A 7,125-nucleotide genomic window follows, 5' to 3' on the forward strand; every position below is an offset into this window, starting at 1 on the left:
CAAGTACGGAGTAGAATTGGAATATCAGTAGGAATTGGAATATCAATAGGAATTGGAATTTATCGTTTACTAAAATCATTAGAAATGAAAACATTGTAATCAGATAGTTCAATTACGTTTTTTATTTTATTCAGGATGATACAACTTCAAAATCATTCTAGGTCTGTCTAGAATGATCTCTTAAACTTATGAGTTTTTTTTTTCCATTTTTGAGATTTTTTAATAAAATGAAGATAAGTCGTTTTCCAAAAACAATTGTAGATGTCAAGAAGTACCAAAGAAGAAGTGATTTCCAAGGAGCAAGAATAAAGACTGATGTATCAACGTTTTTTCTACTAGAAACACTTCCGTCGCAAACATTTAATAAAGAAGGAACAAACCATTGAAATAACCGAGGATACTTAGAGTTGTAATCACTAAGTTAAAGAAAATATTTTGAATAAAATTCGTAGAAATTCTCCAATGGTATCTTTGATGAATTTTGCAATTTAATCAATTTCCATCTCAAATTGTGTATGTATTGTAAAGAACAGGATGAAAAATATCTGGAAAATATTTGGACGGTTCTATCAATGACTTTTGTAAGAGAAGATTAATCGACCTATTTCATTATCATATCTCAAATTCTTAAACGTAAGATTTATAATTAGTATTATAACCATACAATTATGACGCCCTTTCAAAAACAACATAATTATGACATTATAATTGCCTACAATTCACACACATATATATATATATATATATATATATATATATATATATATATATATATATATATATATATATATATATATATATATATAATTTTTTAATTTTAAATGTTAGAATGGTTATTTCATCAATAATTATTGATCAATTATTCATTTATTACCATACATGCAATTTGTGTTTGTCCAACACGTCAAAGAGATTTTATACCACATGTTAAAGGTTTAACACTTATATATGATCCTTGATATGAGATCTTGAAAAGGATCAATAATGAAAGATATGAGTTGATTGAGACTTTGGTTTATACCACATCATGAGCATCAAATAATCCTTGCTAGTTTCCTTTTTTCCAATCAATTATTGATATCAGTATAATACAAGGAAGATCCAATAGCATGTTCCATATCCATTTGTCCTCTCAAGAAACCAAAAAAATAATTGTAATTTCAAGAGAAAAGTCATTTCAATTGTGTCAACATGATAATAATTGTACATGCAAATAAACTTCGAAAACTCATGTAAATATAGTTATTGGTAGTTCTTAATGCTACAATTATTATTGATTATCATTGATTTCAAACAAAAAAATGATTTGAGAGTATGTAGTAACATTTTCTCCAGGTTTCTCAAGATATAGCTATATAATTGGAATTTAAAATTAGTTTTATGTCTTTTCATGTTGAAGATATCTTTATATTTTGTTTTCCGTTATTTCCTTTACTAATCATTGTCTTTATCGAATATATAATAATACAAAGGCCTTAGCAACCGGGGGGGACCAAAGTAAAAAACACTCTAGTTCTTTCTAGGCTAGTATTCGAATTATCTTTTTGGTAGTAGCATATGCCTAATCTTTTATTTGTGTAGAAAACTGTGCAATGTGAACAATTATTCAAAAATAAATGTCACATTTGAAATGGAGAACAAATGTTTAACAAGTAATTCATTATCAAAGATATTCTTCTTCTATACATATGTTCTTGAATTTGTTAGTTTTGTTGAGGATTTGTACCCTAGATGAAGACAATGTTCTTCTAAAATATTAGGTTTTGGCTTTTATTTAGTTAATTTTAACTTAATTCATCTTAAATGTGAAGTTATTTATATAAGAACAAAGCAAATATAAATAAAGAACCAGACCAATAATCTCAGAAAATATGTTGAAAAAAGGTGATGAGATATGCCAAATATCCAAAATGAAATAAGTTCTCCTTTCTTTCTTGTTTGGTTTTTTACTTTATTCTTAAATCTCACTTATATTTTTCAATCATATTTTACTCTCAAATGTAAGAAACAAGATGTTGTATGTAAGTATTATAGCACACAATTGATACATCGGCATATTTGGAAGTGTGTATGATTATTATCTTACTAATTAAATATGAAAATTTAAGAAAATAAATAAATTTATATTCTTGATTGGATATGCCACCCCAAGAATAGGTATATTCAGGATCCATGCTCATATAATTATAAATTGATCAAAAGAGTGAGGTGATTGTCATTGCAATTTGCAAGAGTAATGAAACAAAAGAAGCTATCAGATCGACTTGTAGAAGCAAAATTCACTGGGCAAGATCTTTATTGGCAGGCAGCCACCTCGACCGAGTTAGGTTGTCTTCTATGTTTGCAATCTGCCAAAGAAGATTTGCCCCGTGAATTCTTCTGCAAATAATTTTGAATGGAGGAAACAATATTCAACACAATGGATTGTAAATACACTAGCGAGTTAATTTCATTATTTGGTATGTTTTCAGACCACCTCTATAGACAGATGAACAAAATTTTCGATAAATTTTAATCTCATGTTTTTTTAATCTTGACTTTCAACATGTTGTGTTTGAATTGACTTTTTTTTTTATAATATTTCAACCATCGAATTGGGAAGAGCTATGACCAGGTTGCATGATTTTTTAATCAACATGCCCCCTTTTATCTATTTGTTTAGCCATGACCGAAATGTAAGTAATTAGATAAATAATAATTTAGTACAGTACTGGGTGAAAGATTCATTTTATTCGATCCGTATTAAATATAAATTAATAAAGATTGAATTTGAATTGGATTGAATTGGGTAGGATTTAGATAATTCAGTTTAACATTTTTTTATCTACTTACTTAAATTTCAATTTATTTTACTATTTAATGTTATTATGCTTAATTAACTTAATATAAAAGAATATTATTAATATTTATTCTTATAATTAATTTTGTTTATTTATAATAGTATTTTATTTACTTGTGCTAAAACCAAATTCATTATATTTTAATATTTTAGTTAATTAATTAAAATTTGATAGTAAAAAATCTGAAGAAAAAATAAACAAAATATAAAAATTTTGATTAACAAATTGATGCGGAAATATATATATATATATATATATATTATATTGAGGTGAAATATAATTTAGAAAAAAAAAATTGAAACATATATTTTTTATTTAGATAGTTTGGATCATTTGGATATTGAATAATCCTAATGAATTTTAATTTAATTTTATTCAATTTGAGCTTAATCTAATCCAAAATAAGTAATCTGAATTAGTATTTCGGATTCGGATCAAATTTGATTTCGGATTAATCTTTTCAATGCTCAACCCTATTTCCAGTTTATATAAATTATTTTTAAATAATAGTGTAATTGTGATCACGATTATTCATTTTATTTTGCTTATTTATTTATTTTATTTTGGAATTACTCTGACCTCAATAAATTAATTAATTATGTTTTTTAGAAGAAAAAAACATAAATATAGGACATTCTAGATATTGATCTAATATTAGTGTTGAAGTAGTCTGACTATTGGAATTTTGATGATGAAATGATGAATGGATTTTATATGCGTCTAATTGTTTTTAATGCAGGTGTATTGAAATCAAATTTCATTAGACTTGGTTCTAATGATGTTCATTAGACCGATTTGGTATTAGATGCATGGAGTTAGACGTGATGTCTAACTACAGAAGTTAGACGTGTAGTCTAACTAAGCAGTAATTAGACGTGCACTCTAACTTGTGGAGTTAGACGTGTAGTTTAATGGACTCGTAATTAGACGTGCAGTCTAACTCGTGGAGTTAGACGTGTAGTCTAATGGACTCGTAATTAGACATGCAGTCTAACTCATGAAGTTAAACGTGTAGTCTAATGGACTCGTAATTAGACGTGCAGTCTAACTCGTGGAGTTAGACGTGCAGTCTAATGGACTCGTAATTAGACGTACAGTCTAACTTGTGGAATTAGACGTGCAGTCTAATAGAAACGTAATTAGACGTGCAGTCTAACTAGTGGAGTTAGACGTGTAGTCTAATGGATTGTGAAAGTTAGACGTGCAGTCTAACTCCTTCAGACTAATCTGAAGTAGAACCGTAATTAGACGTGCAGTCTAACTCATGTAGTTAGACATGCAGTCTAATAGAAAGAGAAAGTTAGACATGCAGTCTAACTAGTGAAAGTTAGACGTATAGTCTAACTCCTTCAGATTAGTCTGAAGTGATTGTAATTAGACGTGAAGTTTAATCCCATTAGACTAGGTGGTCTAATGGATTCTGTTATTAGACGGGGACGTTTGATTTCATTAGACGAGGTCGTCTAATTGAAATACGTCTAATGTCTTGCTTAAGTACTTGCTTGAAGCTAGCACCCGCTTACCCACGTTCTATAGCTGTACGCTACTCCTGCTCCACTTTCTAGTGAAGATCAGTACGACAGCCCGATGCAACCAATCAACCAATGACACGTAAGCGAATATCATTCCCACTACTTGTTTTGTAGGTAAATCTCTGAAGAATATTCGGCGCACTACCTGTTGTGTACGGCTACAATCCTTGTATTTAGAGTCTGTTGTGTACTATGGAGGCGTTCCAATGGAAGAGTGCCACGTATCATTATGAAGATTCGACTGTTGGTACCTGTGCCTTATTTAAAGATTCTAAAGGACAACGGATAATCTCTCGAGCATTCAATCTATCATTCGCATTCTGAGAAAAATCTCTGAGATCAAGCTTTTAAATATTCAAACTATTAGCTGCTTTCCTGATTGTACTGTATGTTAATCAAGAGAGAGTTAGAATCTAAGCGTCGTTTTAGCTGAGTGATATTCATTATATTGTAAGTTGAACAGAGTCTGTTTTGTTCAACAGTGAGTTATTCGTGCAAACTGTATTTGATTCAAAACATATTATAGTGAATCTTTCTGGTGGTTAGAAGAAGGGGTGAAGTAGGAGAGTTTGCTCCGAACATCCATAAACAAATTGTTGTGTTGTTCATTTCTGTCATCTTCTCATTCTTGATCATAAACTTTAAACCTTAGTAAACATTTCCGCACTTGATTCTATTGAAGTGTTTACAAGTGTTTGCGTAGAATAGAAAGTGAATCAAATCCCTAACAAGATTTCTTTCAAACTTTTTTTCATAAACCCTCCTCAATCGACAGACCCCATCTCTATTGATAAAGCCGATCCTATCAATTAAAATATTTTATATCCAAAAAATCAAATGTAGTAGTATACAATTAATAAAACATACCTTCCAAACTAATAATATATTTCAAGGGATAATAATAATGATATATTTCTAAGAGAACATAAATCACATCTCTAACATTTAAGTTGGAGGAAGAGTTATGATTAGGAGGGATCTTGTTAACTAATAAATTCAGAAAGAAAAAATCCCTCCCTTTCAAGGTACAATAATAAATGACTATTGATGGAAAACAATTTTTTGGTACATAAAGATTCATTAATTACAGATGGAATAGATTTGTTGCTAATATTTTATGACACCTCTTTAGTTGGAATGTAAGCTACACAAAACTTATATTAGCGCAAAATCTTGAAAAAATTCACATTTAATATTTTATGATGAATATAATAAATACATAAAATTTTCTACTATGAACATAATCAACTAGACAAGATTTGGTTTATACAATTATTGTAGTAGAAGAAACTGTAGTTGTGGTAAAACTAAAAGAGTTATTTTCAGGCTCTTATAAGCATCGTCAAGTTTTCTTGTAAACCTAACGCATCAATTTGCATCGGAAAAATTAAATTAAACGCTGCTAAATATATTTTATTTTTAAATTATTTTTAAACAATATTTTTATATACATAAATACTATGTATTTAAATTAAGATTGTAAAAAAAAGAATAATATTTTGTATATATATTTAAGATGATAGAGGTATTTATATGATTTATCTATTATAATTGATCCTTTACTTTCTAAGAGATTTGATTCCACATGTTGAAGGTTCAACAACAATATATGTTCCTTGATATGAGATCTTGAAAAGGATCGTTGTCAATAATTAAAGGTATAGAGTTGATTGAAACTTCGGTTTGTTACATGTACATCGATTGCGAGCATCAAAGAATTGTTGCTAGTTTCTTTTTGTCCAATCAATTACATATAGCTATGAGTCTAGTATAAGGAAGATCCTATAGCATATTCGATATCCATTTGTCCACACGAGAAACCAGATGCTTAATTGTAATTTCTCGGCTTTTCAAGGCTGAAAAGTCAACTCATTTGCGTCGACATGGTCTTACTTTACATTCTAATAAATGAAAACCCTATGTTTAATATATTGTTGTTATTGGTTGTGGTTATTACATCGTTTCCAAAAAAAAAAAATATTTGGAAGTAATTACGCATGGTCTCAATTCTCAAACTGTTTCTTCTTAATATATATATTTGGGATTTGTTAATATATATTTTTTTGAATGTTGAACAACATTATATTGTTTTTTTCATGATTTCCTTTCAAATATGTTTTTTGGAAATGTAACTAGAGCAAAAGAGAAGGACCATGGGAAACAATCTATTTCATTGAACGGGTCAAAACAATTATCCGAATTATCCCTTTGATATTAGCATATGCCAACTCATTTATTTGTGTAGAATATTGTACAATGTGAAGAACAATAAAATGAATGTCACATTTGAGTTCAGAAAAATGATTAAAAATAAATTTAACGATCAAGTAAGGTACTTATCTTAGATCTAAAGAAATGTATGATCTTAAATTTGCTTGTTTTGTTGAGGATTTAATTTGTACCATATATGAACACAATGTTCTAAAATGTTAGGTTTTGGCTTCAATATTATGTTAATTGTTTTTAGTATATCATTCCGACTTAATTATTTTTAAATATTCCGACTTATTTATTTTTGATTTAAAAAGTTAGCATTATACATACATTTAAACCTAAAACATTATTAAAACTTAATGTATTTCTATAAAATAAATTAATATTTGTTTTTTCTGATGGAATTATATATATGAATAAAATAAATACCAATCTCCATTTTTTGGCTTCACATCATATGTAATAATCAATCACCATCTCTTTCAGTCATATAAAAGAACCAGATTCTCATTCATGTCAGGAATGGGTTTAATTATTTA

This window comes from Impatiens glandulifera, chromosome 6 (assembly GCF_907164915.1).
Source record: "Impatiens glandulifera chromosome 6, dImpGla2.1, whole genome shotgun sequence".
Classification (NCBI taxonomy): domain Eukaryota; kingdom Viridiplantae; phylum Streptophyta; class Magnoliopsida; order Ericales; family Balsaminaceae; genus Impatiens; species Impatiens glandulifera.